At 39.7% G+C, this 25319-nt stretch overlaps 1 protein-coding gene and 1 pseudogene across 11 annotated transcripts in view; both read left to right on the top strand.

The window, feature by feature from the left end:
* Positions 1-589: 589 nt before the first annotated feature.
* Positions 590-25319, top strand: part of ANKRD46 (ankyrin repeat domain 46) — a 42614-nt gene continuing 17884 nt past the window's right edge. For 4 of the 11 annotated variants that reach the window (XM_015145741.3, XM_015145737.3, XM_028852242.2 and 1 more), the window contains exon 1: positions 590-645. The gene's annotated coding sequence lies outside the window, so the exon portion shown is untranslated. Of the gene's footprint in view, positions 976-2638; positions 2737-25319 lie in introns of those variants that run through there. The other 7 variants (XM_028852243.2, XM_015145739.3, XM_077942582.1 and 4 more) reach the window with 4 other exon arrangements.
* LOC709183 (glyceraldehyde-3-phosphate dehydrogenase pseudogene) lies at positions 11105-12416 on the top strand (annotated as a pseudogene).

The following is a 25319-nucleotide window of genomic DNA, read 5'->3' as shown; positions in this document are numbered from 1 at the left end:
AGGATTAAAACCGAATCGCTTGAACTCGGAAGGCAGAGTTTGGAGTATGCAGTGAGCCGAGGTTGCGCAACTGCACTTCAGCCTGGGCGACAGAGTGAGACTCCGTCTAAAGAAAAAAAATTCAAACTGCTTTTGAAAAAAATAAAAATGCAGGGTTATATTTTAGAAATAGCGCAGCCAATCATTAGTGGCTATTCCTGATATGTCAATTTGGGGTCTATAGAAGACCTGCCTAGCGGCCAGCAACTATTAATTGATGCTTATTTATAGCACCTAATGAAACTGCCCTTGCCTTTGAAGCCCCCATTTAGCTAAGGAGATTGGATGTGAATTTAGAATAGGACGTGAAAAGTGCGAAATGCTTCCGGACTCAGATCGGATAAACCTCTTCTAGGTTGTCTTTCTCTTCTGAAGCCACAGTTTTGATGCTTTCCCTAATTCAGAGCAAGCTTTCCCAGAGTCTCTGACTCAGAGCAGCCCGAGCCACCGTGAGGACAGCCCACCTGCAGGGGGCGCGCCGGGGGCTGCAGCGCGAGACCGCTCTGGCACAGCTGGGACTCCGACTGCGCCCGTCTGGCCCCTCCCCTCCGCCCGTCACCGCCGCTGGGAAGGTGCTGCTGTCGCGGCCGCTCGTTGGAGTCGCAGGTAACTGGTCCCGGGCCCATGGGCAGACAGAGCCTGGGCGAGAGCCACTTGATACCTCTTGCACCGTCCCTGTGGCACTGGAGGTCCAGTAGGCCTGGCCCAGGGCCCTGAGGGGCGAGGGTGCCCCGGCTCCCCGCACCTTCCGCGGCGACTGGAGGGAGCCGGGCCGAGGAAGCGACCGCGGGTCCGTGATGGCTTCTTCGCGGTCTGTGTGTTCAAGAGGGCCGGGAAGAGGCCTGCGAGGGTTCTCGTTTGCGCTTGCGGGTTAGGGCTGTGGTCCGGGGAACCCCTCGGCGGCGCGGGCAACGCTGGCTCGCGGTTAATCTGGAGGTGAGCGCGGAAGCCCCGCTGCAAGTCCAGCTGCTCGGCCGGGGCGAGACGGTGCTTTCGCGGTGTGTGCTTGGAGGAGCGCACAGTTCAGGCGCCGGGACAAGCTGTTGGGGTGTGAGTGAGCTCTCCAGAATGGCACATTTAACACGGGGTGCCCGTGTTAAAAGGCAGGATTTGCACACCTTCCACTTAGGGCTCGGGTAATCGCAAACTTCCTTTCTGAATTGGCGTGCAATGCTAAAAAGCAGATCGTTCTCTCTGAGGTTTTCCCAAAAGTACCTCAAAAAAAAAAAAAAATCTGTTTTTTAAAACGTTCCACGGTATTCGGAATTGGCTACAGAACGTAATAAAGTAAAAATATGCCATTGAATAGTAACACTTCTCAATCTTTAAAAAATGACGGTGGTACCTAGGAGCCTCTTAAAGAGCTGTAATATGAGTGGTGTGGGGATTATTTTTATGCTCTAGTAATAGCTATTTTCAGTGCTTATTTTATGTCAGACACGGTGCCGTTGCTTTAAATACCTAGTACCTTTAATCCTTGAAGCAACCCTATCAGGTACCATTTCCATTATACAGATAGGGAAACTGAGGCACCGAGAGTCTGACTTGTCCAAGGTCAGACAGCTAGCAAAGGCTGAGCGAGATTTGGTCTCATCTTCCTTACCTCAGTATCCCTGCGTCTGTTATCTAGCCAGACATGTAGTGCTAAGAGTTTTATCAATTAGATTTGTAGCCTGAACAGTTTTCTCTGAGGCTTAGTTTTCATGGCTATATGCAGGAGTCCTATATGAACTCCTTTTTAGTTTAAAAGGAGTTTAATAAGAAAAATGTTAGCTCATTAAGGACTATAGTGATAATAAAGTTAAACTTGGACTGGGGTTCTCACTGTGCCAGTACAATTTGATTTGAAATCGAGATGAATTTGTTTGGTTGTTAACACACTTTATTACATTTCTTCATTATTTATGTTTCCATACCACTTTTAATGAGTTCACTTTGCCTTTGCAATATTATGATAGCAGTACCAGAGGGAAATCAAATATTTTTTGATGATAGTTAATATTTTACAGAATACAGGAAAGGCATTGGAGAGAGGCTGTGAAGTGATAAGGAATTTTTGGCATGTTATTTAGAGTAAATTGTGTTACTATGGAAAACAAGGGATTCTCACAGTTCTTTGTCAAAAGGGAAATTGTATTTCCCATTGTGGAAAGAAGTTGGGCTTTATAGTCCCAAACTTCTCAGCCTTACCTATTATAGATTTAAGAATTTGCATATTCGGCATCCATATAGCAAGCATATATTGAGTGCCTTCTATGGCCAGGCTCTGTTCTAAGCACTTGGGATGTGAGAGTGAACAAATGAAGTCCTTGTCTTCCAGGAGCTAACATGTCACTGGGGGAAGGTGGGGTTGGGGACAATAAACAGAGTTTGTGAAAGTTAATGTATCTGCAGTTAGCTGGTAACAGTTAGTAAGAAGAAAAATAAACTAGCAAAGGGGGATAGGAAGCATCAAGGCAGGAACAGGTGCAGTTTTAAAATAAGGACTGGTGCCATGGAAAAGACTCAAGCAAAACTGAAGGCATCGGGGACCGCCGTGCAGCTGTCTCGGGAAGGAGCCTACGAAGCAAGGGCAAAAGCCCAGAACCCGTCAGTCTCATTGGAGGAACAGCAAGGGAGGAACAGCAAGGGGGCCAGTAGATTTGAGCACCCAAAGGGAAGGAGGATGAGACAAGGTCATAGAGCTAATGGGCCCGGGTAAGGACTTTTGCTTTTACTTTGAGTAAGAAGGGAGGTGGTTGGAGGGTTTTGAGCAGAGGAGTGAGGGGATTTTTAAAGGATCATTCTGGCTGCTGTGTTCAGAGTTGACTGTAAGGGCAAGGATGGAAGTGGGCAACCTGTTAGGTTGATGCAGTAATGGAAACCAAAGAGAATGGTGGCTTAGACCAGGTGGGTAGTAAGAAAGGCAGTAAGAAGCTGTCGTATTCTGAATATTGCTGATAGGATTTGCTTATGGTTTGGATGTGCTTATGAGAGGGTGAAGCATGACTCTGTGGCCTTTGGCCTGAGCTATTGGAAGGCTTTAGTTACAGTGTACTGAGATGGAGAAGACTGAATGTGAAGGTAGTGGAGCCAGTTTCAGTCAGGTTTGAGATGCCTGATCAAGTGGAGTTATAGAGACGGGAGTTGAAGAGAAAGGTCCAACTGGAAATAGAGGTTTGGGAGTCACTAATGCAAGCTTGTGCAACCCAAATTTGTAAACTTTCTTAAAGCATTATGAGATTGTTTGCATTCTTTTTAAGCTCATCGGCTATCGTTATATGTGTGGCCCAAGACAGTTGTTCTTCCACTGTGGCCCAGGAAAGCCAAAAGATTGGCCACCCCTGCATGGAAGGGTGGTATTTAAAGCCATGAGCCTATGAGATCTAGTGTAAGGAAATGAGAATTGAGCCCTAGGGCTTTCCACATTCAGATATTGGAGAGATGAATAATTACAAAGGAGACTACAGAGGAGAGGCTTTTGAAGGTAGGAGGGAAAGGGGCCTAGTATGGAGTACTGAAGGCCAAGTAAAGAGTATTTCAGGGAGAAAGTGGCCAACTGTGTCACCTCCTGCTGATTGACAAGTAAGATGAAGACTAGGAGATGACCACTGGATTTAGTAATAGGAAGGTCCTTGGTAACCTTGCAAGAGCATTTTCAGGAGAATAGTGAGGAAGAAAACCTGATTGGTGTGGTTTCAGGAGACAACAGGAGGAAAGGAATTGGAGACTGCAGTACGGGCAGCTCTTTGGAAGAGGTTAGCTGTAAATTTTTCATGTGTCTGTTATTTGAAAGTACTGTAGTCATTCCCATAATAAATTTTTATTTCTAACTTAAGCTACTGATTAATACCTACTACACTTGAATTGTTTTATCAATGACTGGTGGAAATAAAATAGCTATCCTACTGCTAATCATAATAATAACGTATACTTAACTTTCTAAACCAGTAAAGCTTGTCCTTTTTACATGGTACATTTCAGAGCCCATAAAAATGCTTGGGGGAGCTGGGCGCAGTGGCTCATACCTGTAATTGCAACACTTTGGGAGGCTGAGATGGGAGGATCTCAGGAGTTCGAGACCAGCCTGGACAACATAGGGAGAGCTCATCTCTACAAAAAATTTAAAAATTAATTGGGCGTGGTAGCACACAGCTGTGGTCCCAGCTACTTGGAAGGCTGAGGTGGAAGCATCTCATGGGCCTGGGAGATTGAGGCTTCAGTGAGCCATGATTGAGCCACTGCATAGTTTCAAAAGGTAGTAAGTGTGTAAAAAGAGTGCAATTTTAACCTTAAGACATGAGTTCAGGTTCTTGTTTCTGCCCTCTGCAAGTTAATGTCCAAACCCAAATACAAAATAATCAAGGTATGCAGTAAAATACCAGATTTACACCATCCTGACTGGACACATGTGCCTTTTCCATAGCAAATACAGCCATCTGTTGCATTGTAGATGTAAAATGATTAAAATATTTCAAAGTTTAGGGTTATAGCTACTGATTTTTTAAATCCAATAATTTTATCTAAAAGGTGACAGGTCCTTTATACATTGAAATCTTTTTTTCTTTTTAGCTGAGGAAAATATTAAGTTGGTGCCTTTTGTTTTCTTCTTGTTTTTTTCTCCAGGAATTTTTCATTGGTTGGCTTTCCTTTCTTGTTCTCATTGCTGTCATCTCACACATCCTTTCTAACTTTTTTCTTTTGCATAGCTTCTTAAGTTAGGCCCTTCCATCACTGATTTCCTTACTGCTTGCAATTTGGATTTTAAATTTCTGTTGTGTTTTTATTTAACTTAGTCTTTTTTTTAAGTCCCAATATTCTCCAATACTGTTTTTCCTGCACCCTGAGTTCTTAATTTTTTGTATGTCCCTGAGAGCACAGTATTTTTCTGGATTTTTTTCATTTTCTTATGGTAACTAATTCTCAGTGATGTGCTTTTCTTCATGTAGATCTAGTGCACCTCTTTGCTTCTGGTGTAGAATTTTTTCACTGACTCCATGTTGACATTCTTTTTTTTTTTTTTTTTTTTATCCTTTAAAAATGAAAGAACTTTTGAGACTATAATTTTGAATTTGTCATACTAGTACCATTCTACTGAAGATTTTCTCTAGATTTCCTATAAGGAAAATAGAGAATTGGGTTTTGTCTAGGCATTCTATAAAAAACACTATTGTGATGTTTGTAAAAGATTTCTATTTAAAATAACTTTCAGTATTATTAAAACTTAAGTTTATGGTTATATCTTTGTGAAAGTTTTGTTTTTTTTTTTTGTTTTTTTTGTTTTTTTTGTTTTTTTGGACGTGGAGTCTCACTCTGTCACCCAGGTTGGAATGCAGTGGTACAATCTTGGCTCACTGCATGAAACAATTCTTCTGCCTCAGCCTCCTGAGTAGCTGGGATCACAGGCACACACCACCACACCCGGCTAATTTTTGTATTTTTAGTAGAGATGAGATTTCACCATGTTGGCCAGGCTGGTCTCTAACTCCTGACCTCAAGTGATCCACCTCAGCCTCTCAAAGTGCTGGTATTACAGGCATGAGCCACTGTGCCTGGCTAAGTACTTTTTTTTTTCCTTGTGTTTTTTTTGAGACAGGGCTTTGCTCTGTTGCCCAGGCTGGAGTGCAGTGGCACAATCATGGCTGAATGCACCCTCCACCTCCTGGGCTCGAGTGATCCTCCTGCCTTAGCCTCGAGTACCTGGGACAACAGGCACGCACCACCATGCAATGTTTATTTTTAAATGTTTTTGTAGAGATGGGGTTTCACACTGTGTTGCCCAGGCTGGTCTGGAATCCTTAGGCTCAAGTGATCCTCTTGCTCCAGATTTCCAAAAGTGCTGGGACTACAGGTGTGAGTCACTGCACCCAGCCAAGTACTTTTAAAAATTAAACTGGTAAACAGACATTAGAAATTACCAATGGAAACTTTATATCTAAAACCAAAATCAGTTACAAAGGATCATTATTTTCCAAAGTAGATACTTTTTTTTAGTGCTGTTCAGTTTTTCTGAAGCTTATCTTTGTTCACAAGGATTATTAGCACTTCCACCAGATCAGTGTTTAGATACCTTAAATAACTTAATGTCTGACTTGCTAGTACATTATTAGAGAAACAATTCCAAGGCCAAAACATGTTGAATAAACAGGAGATATACACCAATTTGATTTTAAAAGGGACAGCTTTCCTGTCTCTAGCTCTTTCTCATGTTGCCTTAAACACACATATGCCAAAGAAATCATATACAGATACTTGCATGCATTTAGTAAACTAGTAAGTGGTACTTTTAATAAATTTCTGAATACAATCAATTAAAAGATTTGTGCACAATATTATTTAGGTATGGTACCAAGTAAATCAGAAACAAATGCAAGAGCACAAATGGTTTATTTAGCTACCTTTCCATATTGGGTCTTTATGACATTCGATACTCTACTGTATTTTATTTTTTAAACTAAACATATGAAAACTAGCTAAATAACCTGTATTTTCTTTTATTACATTATGATGCCTTTTTTTGGTTCACCTAAGTTTTTTTGTTTTTTGTTTGTTTGTTTGTTTTTGAGATGGAATTTTGCCTGTCTCCCAGGCTGGAGTGCAGTGGTGCAACCTCAGCTCACTGTAGCCTCTGCCTCCTGGGTTGAAGCAATTCTCCTGTCTCAGCCTCCCAAGTAGCTGCGACTGCAGGCACATGCCATCACACCCAGCTAAGTTTTGTATTTTTAGTGGAGATGGGGTTTGACTATATTGGCCAGGCTGGTCTCAAACTCCTGACCTCAAGTGATCTGCTGGGGCCTCCCAAAGTGCTAGGATTACAGGCATGAGCCACCGAGCTCAACCTGCCTAAGTTTAATTAAAAAAACAAAAATGTTCTGAGTGTGACTTTGTTGAAACAACTTATACAGGCATTTTAACTTTGGTGGCAGTTTTAGTCCTACTATCAGTCATCTTTTTTCCATTAGCCCAGCAGTGCTGCTACTTTAATTTAAATCTGCCCCTCTGCCCTCTCCTCAGTCTTTTGGCTGTATTTTGCCCATTGACTGTTAATGCTGATTTTTTTTTTAAAACACAACAGAAACTGTGGATTGCTTATAAAAGAGTTTTCCCACAATAGGCTTATTTTTATTTCACTTGTTTATTAAGAATATTCTTTCAGCTTGTTCTTCAGGTTATCTCCTTGGTTATTTCCTAGAATTTACCAAGTTCTCAGTCAGTGTTCAATCTCCTGTGCTGAACATGAGATTTCTTAGGCCTTAATTCAACTCCTTCTCAAAGGGAGTTAAATATCAGTGTACTTCACCCTTCCTTTGACCTTTGTCTTTTGCTGAAACATGTACTACAAACAATATTTTTTTCCCTTTTTAAGAAGCAATGACAGAAACATATAAGAGTGGAAATCAAATAGTAATGACCACTTCAGATTCTGTGTCATTTAGATATTTTGTTCTAAGTAACAGAAAACCTAATTTAAACTGTCTTAAAAAGATCCTTTATTGATACCCGTAATATGAAAAGCCCAAGGCTTGGCCCTGTTTATCTGTTCTGCCTCACTCTGTATACTTGCTATCTATGAAATATATATCAAAATGACAAAAGCAGTTTTAGATATCTCATTTACATACCATATTTTTAGAAAAATAAAGTGAATGTATTTCTCTGGCATTCCAAGCAAAGAGTTTTTATTGCACTGGTCACTTGCTCACTTTTAAATAAACCACAATAGCTGGGGGAATGTGATCTGTTACATGGCTTTAGATAATGAAGACTGACCCCTCCAAAGCATATGAGCAGTGAAGAGTAGTAGAGCTGAGTATCAGCGGAACAGGTGGGAATGGAGTCTAGGTAGGCCGTGGACATCTGAGGAAATTAAAAACACATAGTTGATTTTCAGTCAAAGTAATATATTAAATTCATGTTTGGGCACCTGGCAATAACTGATGAGGAAAAAAAAAAAAAGCCCCAAAGTATAGTCAGAATAGTAAATAGGTTAACCATCTCTGTAGAGTACAAGCACAAAGTAATGAGTGAGGCTGTAGCTGTTTTGGAATTGGCCAAAATAGAAATCATCCAATATCTGATCTCAGACCAAAAGGAATTGAATTAGAATTTGATAACAGAAAGATAGCTGGAAAATCACTGAATTCTTAGAAATTAAATAACACATTTCTAAATAACATAAGTCAATGAAGAAATCTCTAGAGAAATTAATAAATATTTTGAACCAAATGAAAGTGAAAACATAGCCTGACATTTGTGGGATACAGCAAAAGCAGTGCTTAGAGGAAAATTTATAGCATTGAATGTATATATTGGAAAAGAAGAAACATCCAAAATCAACCATCTAAAGCTTCCACCTTATGAAACTAGAAAAAGAAGAGCAAATTAAACCCAAAGTAAGCAGAAGAAAAGAAATAAGAATTAGAGCATAAATTAATAAAACTGAAAGAGAAATCAATAGAGAAAATCAGGGAAACTAAAAGTTGGTTCTTTGAAAAGACCAGTAAAATTAATAAGCCTCCAGCCACACTAAGAAAAGAGAGGACATATATTACTAATATCAGAAATGGGAGAGGACATCACTAGAGATCCCATGGACATTAAAAGGATAATAAAGGTATACTACGAACAACTCTCTGCCCACAAATTTGATAACCTAGATGAAATTCACCAATTATTTGAAAAGCACAAGCTACCAAAATTCACACAAAAAGAAATCAACCATCGGAATAGGCGTATATTCATTCATTAGAGAAATTGAATAAAAAATGCATAACCTCCTAAAACAGGATCAGGCCCAGGTGGGTTCACTGGTGAATTCTACCACACATGTAAGGAAGAAGTTATACCAACTGCCTACAACCTCTTTCAGAGGATAGAAGCAGAGGCAATACTTCTTAACTCATTCAATGAGGCCAACATTTCCCTAATACCAAAACCAAAGACATTACAGGAAAATAAAACTATAGACCAATATTTCTCATGAACAAAGATGCAAAAATCCTCAACAAAATATTAGCAAATCAGATCCAACAATGTACAAAAATACTTAGCATCCTCACCAAGTGGAATTTATCCCAGATATGCCAGGCTGCTTCAACATTTGAAAATCAGTTAATGTAATTCATCACATTCATTAGGCTAAAGAAGAAAAATCGCATGATACTATAAGTAGATGTAACAAAAGTATTTAATAAAATCTAAAACCTGTTTATGATTATGAAAAAACTCTCAGTAAACTACAAATAAAGGAGAACTTCCTTAACTCAATAAAAAAAAAGATCTTCAAAAACCCTACAGCTAATATACCTAATGGTGAGAAACTTGGAGGTTTCTCACTGAGATGAGGAACAAAGCAAGGATGTTCCTTTTCACCACTGCTTTTCAATGCCATATTGGAAGTCCTAGCTAATGCAGTAAGAAAAGAAAATAAAAATTACACAGGCCAGGCGCAGTGGCTCACGCCTGTAATCCCAGCTACTTGGGATTCTGAGGCAGGAGAATTGCTTGAGCCCAGGAAGCAGAGGTTGCAGTGAGCCAAGATTGCACCACTAAACTCCAGCCGGGGTGACAGCATGAGACTCCATCTCAAAACATAAAGTAAAATAAATAAAAGTTATACAGATTGGGAATAAAGAAATAAAACTACCTTTATTTGCAGATGACATGATCATCTATGTAGAAAATCTGAATAAACTGACAAAACCCCTCCTGGAACTAATAAACAATTATAGCAAGAATGCAGGATACAAAGGTAATAGGCAAAAATTAATTGCTTTCCTATATAACAGCAATGAACAAGTGGAATTTGTAATTAAAAACACAATACTGTTTACATTAGCACCCTCCAAAAGCAATCTAACAAAATATGCATTAGACTATAGGAGGAAAACTACAAAACTGATTAAAGAAATCAAAGAAGAACTAAACTAATGGAGAGATATTCCAGGCTTGTGTATAGACTGACTCAGTATTGTCAAGATGTCACTTTTTCCCAACCCAATCAATCCCAGTCAAAATCCCAGCAAGTTGTTTTGTGGATATTGACAAACTGATTATAAAGATTATGTGGAAAGGCAAAAGACCCAGAATAACCAACACAAGATTGGAAGAGAGCAAAGTTGGAAGACTGACACTCCCCACCTTCAGGATTTACTGTGAAGCTATGGTAATGGAACTAAATAGAAAGCCTAGAAATAGACCTACATAAATATAGTCAGCTGATCTTTGACAAAAAAGCAAAGGATACAATGGAGAAAAATAGTTTTTCAATAAATGATGCTGGAACAACTGGACATTTACATGCAAAAAAATTTGATCTCGACACAGACTTTACACCCGTCGTAAAAATGAACTGAAAGTGGATCGCAGAAGATAACATAGGAGAAAATCCAGATGACCTTGCGTTTGGTGATGACTTTTTAGATACGACACCAAAGGCATGATTTCTTTCACGATTAGGGTTCACTCGGTGTTACATTTTCTGTGTGTTTGGACAAATTTATAATGACATGTATCCATATTATAGTATCATACAGATTAGGTTCACTGCCCTAAAAATCGTCTGTGCCCTGCCTGTTCTTTTCTCCCTCCTTTCTAACCCCAAACCATGGATATTTTTACTGTCTCTTTAATTTTGTCTTTCCCAGAGTGTCACTTAATTGAAATTGTACAGTATGAAAGAATTGATAGTTGGACTTCATTAAAATTAAAATTCTCTGCTCTGCAGAGACACTATTAAGAGAATAAAAATAAAAGGCACAGACTGGGAGAAATGTTTTCTTTTCTTTTCTTTTTTTTTTTTTTTAAGACGGAGTCTCACTCTGTCACCCAGGCTGGAGTGCAGTGGTGCGATCTTGGCTCACTGCAACCTCCTCTCCTGCCTCAGCCTCCTGAGTTCCTGGAATTACAGATGTACACCACTATGCCTGGCTGATTTTTGTATTTTTAGTAGAGACGGGGTTTCACCATGTTGGCCAGGCTGGTCTCGAACTCCTGACCTCAGGTGATCCGCCCACCTCGGTCTCCCAAAGTGCTGGGATTACAGGTGTGAGCCACTGCACCCAGCCCAAAATGTTTTCAAAAGACATATATGATAAAGGCTGTTATGCAAAATACACAAAGAACTCTTAAAACTCAACAAAAAGAAAGGTGGGTATGGGCGCTGGCTGGAGTTGCTCAGTGCTCACCATCCTCTTCTCAAAGCCATGTCTGTAAGACACCATGGTGAAGGTGAAGGCCAGAGTAAATAGATTTGGCCATATTGAGCGCCTGGTCACCAGGGCTGCTTTTAACTCTAGTAAAGTGGATATTGTCGCCATCAATGACCCTTCATTGACCTCAACTACATGGTCAACATCTTCCTGGTATTTCTACCCATGGCAAATCCCACTGCACCGTCAAGGCTGAGAATGGAAGCTTGTCATTAATGGAAATCCCATCACCATCTTCCAGGAGCAAGATCCCACCAAAATCAAATGGGGTGATGCTGACGCTGAGTACACTATGGAGTCCACTGGCATCTTCACGACCATGGAGAATCTCGGCCAGGGCTTACGTAACGGGGGAGCCAAAAGGGTCATTATCTCTACCCCCTCTGCTGATGCCCCCATGTTCATAATGGGCATGATCCATGAGAAGTATGAAAACAGCCTCAAGATCATCAGCAATGCCTCCTGTACTACCAACTGCTTAATCCCACTGACCAAGCCCACCCATGACAACTCTGGCATTGTGGAAGGACTCGTGACCCAGAAGACTGTGGATGGTCTCCGTGGGAAACTGTGGCATGATGTCTGTGGGGCTCTCCAGAACATCATCCCTGTATCTACTGGTGCTGCCAAGACTGTAGGCAAGGCCATCCCCGAGCTGAACAGGAAGCTCACTGACATGGCCTTCCATGTTCCCTTCTGCAAGTGTGTTGGTTGTGGACCTGACCTGCCATCTGGAGAAACCTGCCAAATATGATGACATCAAAAAGGTGGTGAAGCAGGCGTTGGAGGGCCCCTCAAGGGCATCCTGGGCTACGCTGAACACCAGGTTGTTTCCTCTGACTTGAACAGTGACACCCACTTTTCCACTTTCAGTGCTGGGGCTGGCTTTGCCCTCAGTGACCACTTTGTCAAGATCATTTCCTCATATAACAATGAATTTGGCTACAGCAACAGGGTGGTGGCCCATATGGCCTCCAAGGAGTAAGACTCCTTGACAGCCAGCCCCAGTGAGAGCACAAGAGGAAGAGAGAGACCTTCAGCTTCTGGGGAGTCCCTGTCACACTCAGTCCCCCACCACACTTGGAACCTCCCCTCCTCACAATTTCCATGCAGACCCCACAAAGCTCTGCCTTGTCGTGTACCATCAATGAAGTCCCCTGTACTCAAAAAAAAAAGAAAGAAAGAAAATGAACAACCTGATTTTAAAAATAAGCCAAAGATCTTAATGGACACCTCATCACAGAAGATATACACATGGCAAATAAACATATGAAAAAGATGCTCCACGTCATATGTCATCAGGGAAATGCAAATTAAAACAGTGAGATCCCACTACACACTTACTAAAATGGCTAAAATCTAGAATGCTGACACCACCACCAAATGATGGTGAGAATGTGGATTAACAGGAACTCTTATTCATTGCTAGTGGGAATGCAAAATGGTACAGCCACTTTGGGAGACGATTTGGTGGTTTCTTAAAAAAACTAAACATGCTCTTACCATCCAGCAATTACATTCCTTGGTATTTAGCCAAAGGAGTGAAAAACTGTCCACACAGAAACCTGCATGTGGATGTTCACATCAGCCTTATTCATAATTGCCAGAACATGGAAGCAACCAAGATGTCCTTCAGTAGGTGAACAGATAAACTGTAATACATACAAAGAATGGTATATTATGCGGTCCTAAAGAGAAGCTATGAAGCTGTGAAAAGATACAGGAAACTTAATACATATTACAAGGGAAAGAAGCCAATCTGAAACAGCTACATACTGTATGATTTCCATTATATGACATTCTGGAAAAGGCAAAATGATAGAGACAATAAAAATATCAGGGGTTGGGTAAAGGGAGGGATGCATAGGCAGAGCCCCGAAGATTTTTAGGGCAGTGAACCTAATCTGCATGATACTGTAATGATGAATACATGTCATTATACATTTGTCTAAACCCATAGAATGTATAACACCAAGAGTGAACCCTAATGTAAACTACGGACTTTGGGTGATAATGATGTGTTAGTGTAGGATCATCAGTCATAACAGATGTACCCTCTGGTGGTGGCAGGGTGGGGGATATGGGAAATCTGCTCAGTGTTGCTGTGAACCCAAAACTGATCTAAAAAATAAAGACCATTTTTAAAAAGATAAATAATGAAAGATATGCTCATAGCTCAGTCGTGATACTAGTAATGCAGTTTTTTTTTTTTTATTTTTTTTGCAGAATTGTGCTTTTGAAGAAATCAGAATGTTATTCTCAATTTTTTGGTGATTATTTAAATTTTCCCCATTTTTATATGGCTTCTTTTAAAATGTTTCACTTTATTCTTTTCCTAATTTATATTAGAATGGCAATATATGTTTAACACTTGTATTTTTATACATTTATGGGTTTTTAATGTTCTGAAATGTTGTTTTTTACTTCAAATGTGTTGAATATTTAACTTGTTAAAACATTCCAGGCTGGGCACAGTGGCTCACACTTGTAGTCCTAGCACTTTGGGAGGTTAAGGCAGGAGGATCACTTGAACCCAGGAGTTTGAGGCCAGCCTGGGCAGCACAGTGAGACACCATCTGTTTAAAAAAAAAATCTGAATTAAAAAAAAAAAAAAAAAACCAGCATTAATGCTAGTGTTCCATATTATGTAAAATAAGTGTGAAATACCCAAACTATTGTTTTGCTTTCATATTGCTATTGCATTTCTTTCTTTCTTTTTTTTTTTCATTTCTGAGTAGATCTTTAAAATTTGTTTTTAATTTAAAAAAATTTCTTATTTCTAAAAATTTTTGTGGATACATAAATAGGTGTATATCATATTGCATTTCTATCTAATATGTACCTGCTTATGGGAAGAGTCAACAAATGTTTATTATTTCTAAATACTCCTATTTCTCGGACATTAAAAGATGTTCAAGAAGTAGTCATGTGAACATGATTTCTTTTTAAATGTGATATCAATTTTATTGGTACCCAATTTTTGTCATACATTTTTAGTTTAGTTATATTTTTTGGGTACCTTCAGTGAATGCCTTCATTTTCTTTCTTTTTTTTTATTTTTGAGACGGAGTCTCGCTCTGTCCCCCAGGCTGGAGTGCAGTGGCACGATCTCAGCTCACTGCAAGCTCCGCCTCCTGGGTTTATGCCATTCTCCTGCCTCAGCCTCCCGAGTAGCTGGGACTACAGGCACCTGCCACCATACCTGGCTAATTTTTTGTATTTTTAGTAGAGACGGGGTTTCACCATGTTAGCCAGGGTGGTCTCGATCTCCTGACCTCATGATCCACCCGCCTCAGCCTCCCAAAGTGCTGGGATTACAGACGTGAGCCACCGCGCCCTGCCAATTCCTTCATTTTCATTGTCATTATATAAGCATTTATACTGACTTCCAGACTCCACTGAAAGACTTGTTTGAATGCATATTTTGTGTTTGGACCATACATTCACTTAACAGAAAAGATACAGGTTGAGCACTTAGTGTGTAATAGGTAATGCGAAATACTGTGGATAGTGCAGAACAAGACAAACTCATGCGCTCAAAGTTTACTTTCAAACTGGGGAGATGTGTACATCATGATTAAGCACATAAGAAAATTATAGATTGTAATGAAAACACGAACAAAGTAAGCAGGGTGATGTGAGAAGTAACGTGGGGAGAAGTAGGTGACATTTGAGCTGAGACCTGAATGATTCTCCATCCAGGGGAAGTACATTCTAGCAGAAAGAGAAGTAAGTGCACCCCTTAGGCAGGAAGGAGCTTCAGGGAATGTAAAGGAGGCAATCACGGGTAGAGTATAGAAAACAAGAAAGGGGAATGGTTAAAGATGAATTTGGAGAGGTAGGCAGGAACAAAATTATCAGGGCTTTGTAGCCTTATAATTTATCCTTTATTAAGGATTTTGGCTGTTTTAAATGCATTGGGCTGCCATTGACATATTTCAGGTAAGGAAATGGTTTGTGTTTTTGGAAGATTTTTTTTTTCCTGTATTGAGAACGGATTGTAGAGAGGCAAAAGTGGAAATGGAGAATAACTAAAGTAGAAGGCCATGCTTGGGCCATGGGAGCTACTAAAAATACTTTTAGCTTGGAAGTGATGCTCACAAAGCATGGGATGAAAAAATGAGCATGGTAGCTTCATGCGATTGACTGGGGTTAGGGGGTGACAGAAGAGAGAGTGAGACTGAGAGACCAGTTAGGAAGATACTGGAAAACTTCATGTATAAAATTGTTTGTTAGGGCACAAATTAAGAGTGAAGGCAGTGTCAATAAAATGGAAAAAGAATTTGCAAGACAATGAAAGAACTGACAGGGCTTTGTGTCTGATTCAGTGTCAGGAGAAAAGAAAGCATCAAGGATTTGAAGACAGGGTTTCTAGGGAGGTATTGTTACCACCGGCAGAGAATTTTGGAGCAGTGTCTTTGGAGTATATGTATGGGGTACTGGTTTTATTTTATTTTATTCTATTTTTTAAGACAAGATCTTACTCTGTTGCCCAGGCTAGAGTGCTGTGGCATGATCACAGCTTACTGCAGCCTCAAGCTCCCAGGCTTAAGCCATTTGAATTAGTCTGTTTTCACACTGCTCTAAATAGCTTATAAACAAAAGAAGTTCAATTGACTAACAGTTCCTCATGGCTGGAGAGGCCTCGGGAAACTTAGAATCCCTGGGGAAGGTAAAAGGTAAGCAAGGCACATCTTATATGACGACAGGAGAGAGAGAGAAAATGCCACTTTTAAAACCATCAAATCTCATGGGCACTCCCTCAGTATCATGAAAACAGCATGAGGGAAACCGCCCCTATGATCCAGTCACCTCCCACCAGGTCCCTCCCTTGACATATGGGGATTACAATTTGAGATGAGATTTGGGTGGGGACATAGAGCCAAACCATATCGTTCTGCCCCTGGCCCCTCCAAAATATGTCCTTTTCACATTTCAAACCAATCATGCCTTCCCAATAGTCCCCCAGAGTCTTAACTCATTCCAACATTAACCTAAAGTCCAAGTCCAAATCTGATCTGAGACAAGGCAAGTCTCTTCCATCTATGAGTCTGTAAAATCAAAAGCAAGTTAGTTACTTCCAAGATACAATGGGGGCACAGGCATTGGGTAGATGCTCCCATTCCAAATGGGAGAAATTGGCCAAAACAAAGGGGCCTCAGGCCCTATGCAAGTCTGAAACCCAGCCACGCAGTCATTAAATCTTAAACTCCAAAATCTCCTTTAACTCCATGTCTCACACCCAGGGTACGCTGATGCAAGGGGTGTGCTCCCATGGCCTTGGGCAGCTTTGCCCCTGTGGCTCTGCAGGGTACAGCCCCTGTGGTGCTTTCATGGGCTGGCATTGAATGCCTGTTGCTTTTCCAGACGCACGGTGCAAGCTGTCATTAGATCTACTTTTCTGTGGTCTGGAGGACAGTGGCCCTCTTCTCATAGTTCCACTAGGCAGTGCCCCAGTGGGGACTCGGTGTGGGGGCTCCATCCCCACATTTCCCTTCCACACTGCCCTGGCAGAGGTTCTCTATAAGAGTTCTGCCCCTGCAGCAGACTTCCGTCTGGACATCCAGGCATTTCCATATGTCCTCTGAAATCTAGATGGAGGTTCCCAAAGCTCAACTCTTGTCTTCTGCACACCTGCAGGCCCAACACCACATGGAAGGTGCCAAGGCTTGGGGCCCGCACCCTCAGAAGCAATGGTCTGAGCTGTAGTCTGGCCCCTTTTAGCCATGGCTGGAGCTGGAGTAGCCGGGACGCTGGACACCATATTCCGAGACTGCAGAGAGCAGCAGGGGCCTGATCCCAGCCCACAAAACCATTTTTCCCTCCTAGGCCTTCTGGCCTGTGATGGAAGGGGCTGCCATGAAGATCTCTGACATGCCTTGGCGAAATTTTTCCCATTTTCTTGGCTATTAACATTCTGTTCCTTGTTGCTTAGGCAAATTTTTGTAGCATGCTTGAGTTTCTCCCCAGAAAATGGGGTTTTCTTTTCTACCAGTCAGGCTGCAAATTTCCAAACTTTTATGCTCTGCTTCCCTTTTAAGCATAAATTCCAATTGCAGATTATCTCTTTGTGAACCCATTTGTACACTCAGAAAAATCCAGGCCCCATCTTTAATGCTTTGCTGCTTAGAAATTTCTTCTGCCAGATACCCTAAATCATCTCTCTCAAGTTCAAAGTTCCACAGATCTCTAGGGTAGGGGCAAAGTGCCACCGGTCTTTTTACTAAAGCATAGCATGAGTGACCTTTACTCCAGTTCCCATTAAGTTCCTCATCTCTTTCTGAGACCACCTCAGCCTTGATTTCATTGTCCATATCACTATCAGCATTTTGGTTAAAATCATTCAGCAAGTCTCTAGGAAGTTCCAGGCTTTCCCATATCTTCTGAGTCCCCCAAACTGTTCCAACCTTTGCCTGTTACCCAGTTCCAAAGTCACTTCCATTTTTTCAGGTTATTTTTATGGCAGCGCCCCAATCCTGGTACTAATTCTCTGTATTAGTCTGTTTTCACACTGCTATAAAGATACTACTTGAGGCCGGGCACGGTGGCTGACGCCTGTAATCCCAGCACTTTGGGAGGCCGAGGCGGGTGGATCACGAGGTCAGGAGATTGAGACCATCCTGGCTAACATGGTGAAACCCCGTCTGTACTAAAAAATACAAAAAATTAGCCGGGCGTGGTGGCGGGCACCTGTAGTCCCAGCTTCTTGGGAGGCTGAGGCAGGAGAATGGTGTGAACCCGCAAACTAGAGCTTGCGGTGAGCCAAGATTGCGCCCCAGCACACCAGCCTGGGCGACAGAGCAAGACTCTGTCTCAAAAAAAAAAAAAAAAAGAAAAGACACTACTTGAGGCTGGGTAATTTATAAACAAAAGGTTTAATTGATGCGTGGTTCCACATGGTTGGGGAGGCTTCAAGAAACTTGGAATCATGGTGGAAGGTTATGGAGAAGCAAGGAACATCTTATATGGTGGCAAGAGAGAGTGTGGGGGAAACTGTCAATTTTAAAACCATCTGATCTTGTTAGTTCTCCCTCACTATCATGAGAACAGCATGGGAGAAACCACCCCTATGCTCCATTCACCTCCCACCAGGTCCCTCCCTTGACATGTGGGGACTACAATTTAAGATGAGATTTGAGTGAGGACACGAAGCCAAATCATATCACCATCCTCCCACCTCAGTCTCCCGAGTAGCTGGGACTACAGGTGCGTGTCACCACACCCAACTAATACACACACACACACCCCCACATATATATATGTGTGTGTGTATATGTGTATATATGTATTTTTTTTTTAAGAGACAGGGTCTCACTATGTTGCCCAGGCTTGTCTCGAATGCCTGGGCTGAAGCAATTCTCCTACCTCTGCCTCCCAAAGTGCTGGGATTACAGGCATGAGTCAGCACACCCAGCCTCTGGAGTGCTGGTTTTAGATATGATATTAAAGCTTTGGCAAAATACCCATTTGAGACTTTGATCTGCCCTATGTACGTACTCCTGTGCCAGTGTACAATACTGTTATTATCTCCTTGGGCTTCTCTGCTTGTTCACTCTGTAAAGAGCACCAAACTCTACAAGTTGCTCTGACCCCGTTCAAGGCAGAAATCTTTTTACTTGTTGTTACCAAGATGTGGAAATCATTTTACCCTTAACTCAAAGTGAACTTATTTTGAGGGAAACTTTTACTAAGAAACTAAGAAAAAAATATATGGCATCTTATATTTGTATATTTCATTATAGTTTTCAAAGTTCTGTACAAAAATATTGTGAAGTAGGTAAGACAGATATTATCCCAGTTTTGCAAATGAGGAAACTGGGACTCTTAGAGTTGGACTACTCAAGAGAGTACCTTAGAAAATGGCAGAGTTGGGACCTAAGATGCAAACCTTTTGATTGGTGTGTAGTACTTATTGCTTATCCTGAAAAATAATTCTGGATAAATTCACAGATCATGGATCTCTTGATTCAAGTCTGGAAGTCTGCCTTCGCTGTTTATCATTTAAGATCACTTGGTTGTTTTTCCTAGCTTCAGCCTTGTCTAGAGCGAGAGGCAAGTTGTACTTTGAGGTTAGCAGAATCCTGACACTGAGATTTGATCCAATGCTCAGTTCTTTCTAGATGTTGATTATAGTCTTTTCTCCAATTGCTAGGCCTCTCCCCAACTTTATACTTATGTTCATTGTCCTTGCTTCTGTATGTCTTGATCTCATGGATGGGTAAGGGATTTTCTTTCCTGGTGGAAGTGGAAGTGATCTGCTTTGAAGCTGGCTGAAGAGAGTTAGGGATGGTGGTACAGGCAGATTTCTTCCTGCTAGGGGTAGCCAAAAGGAGGATAAGTGAGAGATTGAGAGACATAAATGAGAAATATTTCCTAAAGTGTAAGGGAATAGAAAAGGTAGTTGTGAGTCAAGATCTGGGCGGTGGAGTTAAGTTCTAAGTGTGCAAAGTCCAACTAAGTGATGGAAGTGATGTGGAGATAAAGGTCTTTGACATTAAAAACTCGGGTTAATCTTTAAATGATTACACTGCTGAAACCATCCAATAAAATAAAATTAAAAACAAAAATTTGGGCCAGAGAGACATGGTATGAAAGGACACTATTTGAATAAAATATTTAGATGTATTTGGAATAGATTTATTTTGGTAGTTGTCACTGAAGAAGACATGCAAAAATATTAGTGGTAAATTTAATAGCTACCTTAAACCTGAAAGTTTGCCTTTAATTTGTTTTTGTGTGTTTTTTCTTATACTTCTCTACAGCTTAAGATATAACATTTTATATTATAGTTAATTTCCCCAAATTCAAAGCTTGTCAATCCTCAGAGTGTAATTTATTTATTTAAAAACAGGAAACTTACTCTCTTATTGTTTGAAGACTGTGAAGCCGTTATCTTCTGATAGCATTTTAAAGAACAATTTTTAAATCATAATTATCTTTGCTTAACACTGTAGTTCTCTTGAGTACAAGGACAAAAGTTTAAAGTAGCAGTTGTTCAGACTTTTAAAAACGAGTTCTTAACAGCTTTATATTGTGTCCTGCTCCTATCTACAAGTCATTTAGAAAATTGTTTTTTGAGATAAAGAAATTTACCATATTATTTCCAGTTTCCTTAGTATTTGTTATAGAACGAATGGCAAAATATTAAATGGTTTTGAGATTGAGAATAAGAATTAGAAGGAAATAAGGTTTGTATTAACAGTTGCTAACACTAGGAATTAGTTTTGGAATTAGTTTTAATTGACAGTGTTTAAACAAAGCCTGTTTATTAAAGACATTTCCTAGAAAGCAGCAAATCTGGAAGAGCTATGTAGCTATTTAAAACTTAAGATCCATAGTCTTTGACCATTCTTTCCCATGTTAGTCACAATGGGCAAGTCTCTGGTCTCTGGGCAGTTTGCAAAAATAGCTCCATGGGAAACTGATACAGGAACTTGTCATCCTCTATTCCCTTTTCTAAAAGATTGTCCAGAATGCTCTGAGTACACACATGTAAACTGAGCTAACTCACAGATTCACCATTTTAATAGGAGAGGCTGTGTGTAGGGGCCAGGGCTCAGTCAGAAAGAGAATTGCTGTAATTCATTGTCTTCTGCTTGAAATTATTACTCTACTGAAGAAGTTATCAGGACTGGTGATTGAGCTCTGCTTTAGAATATTGATGTCTTCCACTTCTTGCCCCACCCCTTCCTAATTGGCAGCATGAAGAAGGCGCTAGCCAAAAGTTACAACTTCTGCCTATAATCCTTTATTTATTTCTATCCTCATAAACTAGGCTAGAAAACCTTGGGGGGCAGCGAATCTCTGTTTTTCTTTTGTGAATCTGGAGCCATTTCTAAGCATGTACTTCCTACTTTCTTTGCAGGAAAGACTCCTTCCCAAAATAGGTTACCCCCAGTCCAGAGCAGGGACAGCAGGAAAAGAGCCACACATTCCCTTTAAACCCACAGACACTGCTCAACTCCCTTAGATATAAGACTATTTATTCCTTTTCTACCAAAGATCTCAGCATTAAATCAACATTTCCAGTGGAGAGAAAAGAAATACATCTAATACCACACATACGAGTCATTCTGCTGTTCCTCAGTTGTTTCACGTCTGTTCTAGAAACATGCCATTTTAAAAATACAGTTTGACTAAGCCATCTCTTTAGTCCACTGTCCAGTTGTCTTTTGTTGTATATCCTTATTTACGAGGGCCCCAGAAGGTTGGAGTGAGTGAGGTGGGATGTGGGTGTAATAAGGATACGTAAGGAATTCTGAATTTTAAGGGTTTACCTATGCCATAGATGTAAATATGGTAAATGTAGGCTAGAGTGATTTGCATAGCTTCACACACAGCAGACCCCACCTTAAAGAAGTCCACTAGATCCTCCAGGGTTTTATAGTGTAGGGAGGAGGGCCCTTGTCCACCCACTGTCGTTAGGTGTGTTTTGTGTGAAGGATGCAGTACATGCTTGTACCCATCTAGCACATAATCTAGAGCATGGAAAGGAACAAATTACAACAGAATTGTGAAAAATAAACTATTATGTTGAAGATGATGTACAGTCATGCGTTGCTTAATGACAGGCACATGCATTCTGAGAAATTCACCATTAGATTATTTCACTGTTGTGTAAACATTGCAGAGTGTACTTACTACCCAAACCTAGATAGAAGAGCCTACTGCACACCCAGGCCATATGGTATGGCCTGTTGTTCCTAGGCTACAGCCCTATACGGCATGTTACTGTACTGACTACTGTAGGCAGTTTTAACACTGGTGAATATTTGTATCTAAACATAGAAAAGTTATAGTAAGAATACTGTATTCTAATCTTACTGGACCACCTTCATATATGCAGTCCATCGTTGACCAAAATGTTAGTATGCAGTGCACGACTGCATTTTGTATTTCGACAGTGAATCATGAATAGGACTGGAACCTGTGGGGATAAGGGGTAACGTGTAAAGTAGCAAAGTTACAGCCTTTCTGGTTTCAGTGTCCTTATTTGTAAAATAATGAGATTGAGTTAAATGATGTTGGATGGCCTTCCAGCTCTAAGAATTTTGTGGAAATACAGTCGTGTATAGCATGGGCATGTAGTAGGCTATGTCCTCTAGACTTGTGTAGGAACCTAAGGATACTCTGATGTTCACATAACAGTGAAAGCACCTGACAGTGCTGTTCTCAGAACATATCCCCATCATTAAGCGACACATGGCTACTACAGTTAAGCTTCTTCTAAGAATACAATCTCATACCTTCAAACTTATTTAGGGTGAAGTCTGGTTTAAATTTTGTAGACTATTTAGAAAATAAGGAATATTTTGCAAAAGCTACAATTCTTATATTTTGAAACAACACAATAAATGAATAAGTTAGAATGCCATTTAAGCAGCACTTTATATAAAGTCTGCTAAGGTGAATTTAATGAGGTTTAGATTTCTGAATAGGCCTAGAATCATATTTTTGCTATTAATTTTCTTGATAAAGTTTTTTTAAAAGGAAAATTGGACTTCATCCCAACTTTAGATTTTCACAAATTCAGTTAGTGAGAATTATGGTAAATAACTTGAAATGGAACGGTGAAACTTCAGAGGTACAGTCTTCTCACCTTATGCCATACTAGATGCTGTTGAACTTGAAGCCTACGCAGGCCACAAGGTGGCACCCTTAGGCCATATAAGTAAAGTGCTGTTGCAACTAGAGAAAACAGTTCTAAAGAATCAAATAACTTTATTATGTAATGATAGACAATAAACTGGAAGCCTCCTGAGGAGGAAGTCCCTTGCTAAGAATTTTAAACATGGTAAAATTACGTAGTAAAGATTTTGGAAAATACTAAGATATTAGAATGTGAAATAAAATATCCAAAATAACCAGCATTCCTTTTGTGAACAATTAATTTTGATTTGTCTTAAGCCAGTACCTTTTCTAAAAGTTGAATTGTAACTAAACTTTAATAATGCAAACAAATAATAGTTAAGCAATATAAATATTGCCAGAAATATATCAGAAATCCTTGTTTGGTGTTTTTTGATTTCCTGAAGGAGAAAGAAAAATTTAGGTGTTTTCTTGTTATCCCAGTCAGTAAGAAGTACTTGAGAATAATGAATCTAAGAATTTAGTCACCTGTGAAGCAGAAGATTTTTCCAAAAATATTTTATTGTTATTTTTCCATACTTTAAAAAGTTACTTTGTATAAGATGATTAAAAAGAGTTAATTTGGCTTATGTGTGCTAGAATATTTTCTGTAAAGTAAAAGACATTTCCAAGTATTGTTTCTACAATTTAAAAAGAAGTTCAGTTTGAATGAAATGATTGTAAAGAGTTATATGGAATGTATATGCTAGACTAATGTTCTTATGTTTGATGAAGACATTTGCTAAGCTAATTCATTAGACAAAAAATCTTATGAAACAAACTTAGTGACTTTTTTTTTTTTTTTACTCATGAAATGGTTATAATGATAGTATGCAGTACCTTGTAGGGCTTCTATGAGGATTAAATGAGTTATTACAGGAAAAACACTTAGAACTATGCCTGCAGTGTAACTTAATAAAGGTAGAATACTGTGTATCTCAGATGTTGCCAAGTAATTATTTGCATAGTAATACCAGACATAACAAACAAATTCTTTTTTCCCTTTTCATTAAGCTTAATTCCAGAACAACATCTAAGTAATAGCTGATTAACCGAGTTTTAATTATTATATGAACTTAACACAATGCACTGGCCTTTTTTGTTTTTTGTACAGACAGAGTCTTGCATTGTTGCCCAGGCTGGTCTCGAACTCCTGGGCTCAAGCAATCCTCCCACCTTGGCCTCCCAAAGTGCTGGGATTATAGGTATAAGCCACTGCACCTGGCTAGTGACCTGTCTTTAAGTATTATTCTGTAATTCACATACTTCAAATTAACCTCACTTTTACTGCATTAATAGTTTTAATTATGAAGTTACTAATAGCTTTGTATTGAAGACATCACGAAGTTAATTTTAGACACAGCCACATTAGACTAAAATGTTGGAAATAACACAAAATATGTGTTTTCTACAAAGTTGGATATAAAATAAAAATATGTGTTTGTGGTAGATCCATATCTGCCTAAAAATTGCTCCAAAAAGTTGCTAAAAATTGGAACTTCTGTTATTATTGAGCCTTGGAAATAAAATTCAGAAGATTCTGCTTATAAACTTCTTCCTTCCTATGTTCTTCATAGTACTGGGATATCCTAAAAGGATAGTATTCTTAGTTCCTTCTTTTATTTACTTCCTGCAGAAAGAGAGCAACTCTTTTCCTAAGAATCCAAATAAATATTCACATATTTTATCTTTATTTAGGACAGATTACTAAAAGGTTAAAAACTGGGGTCCTAGCCATATGATCAGGGAGAATTTACTTCCTAGGCCCTTGTAATACAATTTTCTAAAAAATAGAGAAATAAGGAACTTAAATCCAGCCAGATTTAGGATGAACCGTAAACCAGAATCTTAGAAGTTTTGCAGTGAGCAAAGAAAGCATTGCATCAAGATTGTCATCACAGTAAAACTGTTCACCGGTCAGAGACTGGTTCCACAGCCATACATTAGACAGCTTTCATCTGCATCACAAAATTCTGTTTATATTTTGATTAGCCAAAAATGTCAATGAATCTATGTGATAGGAAAAATATAGGACAAATTTATAGGCAAGGAAAAAAGCCATGTTGAAAAGAAATTTAGCTGTAAGCAAGTAAGAATTTTAACAATTTAAAGTCCTTCCCAAAACATTAACAATATATTTCTTCAGTCTGCTTATCTTCAGCAGCTATTTAAGCAGTAACTATTTCTCCAACAGAGAATACATAATGTGTATTCTCTTTTAATGTGCTAAGGAATTCAATAAAATTATGGTACATACCCAGAATACAGTCATCCCTTAGTATCCATGGGGGATGGGTTTCAGGACCTCATGCAGTTACCAGATTCACAGGTGCTCACATCCCTGGTACAGAATGATACAGTATTTGCATATAACCTATGCACATCTTTTCATATACTTCAAATCATCTCTAGGTTACTTATAATACCTAATACAATGTAAATGCTACAGAAGTAGTTGTTACA

This window comes from Macaca mulatta, chromosome 8 (assembly GCF_049350105.2).
Source record: "Macaca mulatta isolate MMU2019108-1 chromosome 8, T2T-MMU8v2.0, whole genome shotgun sequence".
Taxonomy (NCBI): domain Eukaryota; kingdom Metazoa; phylum Chordata; class Mammalia; order Primates; family Cercopithecidae; genus Macaca; species Macaca mulatta.
The sequence above is the reverse complement of the archived record's forward strand: the minus strand, read 5'-3'. Positions and strand labels throughout refer to the sequence as shown.